Source organism: Aptenodytes forsteri, unplaced genomic scaffold (assembly GCF_000699145.1).
Source record: "Aptenodytes forsteri isolate BGI_AS27 unplaced genomic scaffold, ASM69914v1 Scaffold142, whole genome shotgun sequence".
Lineage (NCBI taxonomy): Eukaryota > Metazoa > Chordata > Aves > Sphenisciformes > Spheniscidae > Aptenodytes > Aptenodytes forsteri.
The window spans coordinates 3,129,543-3,129,884 of NW_008794598.1; positions in this window are offsets into that span (position 1 = coordinate 3,129,543).

The window sequence follows — 342 nt, forward strand, 5'->3', positions numbered from 1 at the left end:
GGGCTCGCTCCCCGGGCGCAGGCTCCGGGGATGCCCCGGCCCTGAGCTGCGCTCCCCGGGGCGGGCGGGCTGGCACAGGCGAGCCGGAGGGCAGGGACCGGTCCCACCGCCTGCATCTCCCCCGAGCCTCGCTCCTCCGGTGAGACCTGGCCGGTGCCCTCCGGGCCGGCTCCTGCCCCTTCCGTGGGTGGTGGGGGCCGTTCCTGCCTGTCGGTGTTTGTTAGGAAGTGGTGAAGAGAGTGGCTCCTTTTGAAGTGCAGCCCTGTCAGCTCCGAGTCCCCTCTCGCTGATCTCAAAGTGCCGCGTAGCTCGGATGAAAGGGGAAAAGCACCGGCTCCGCAG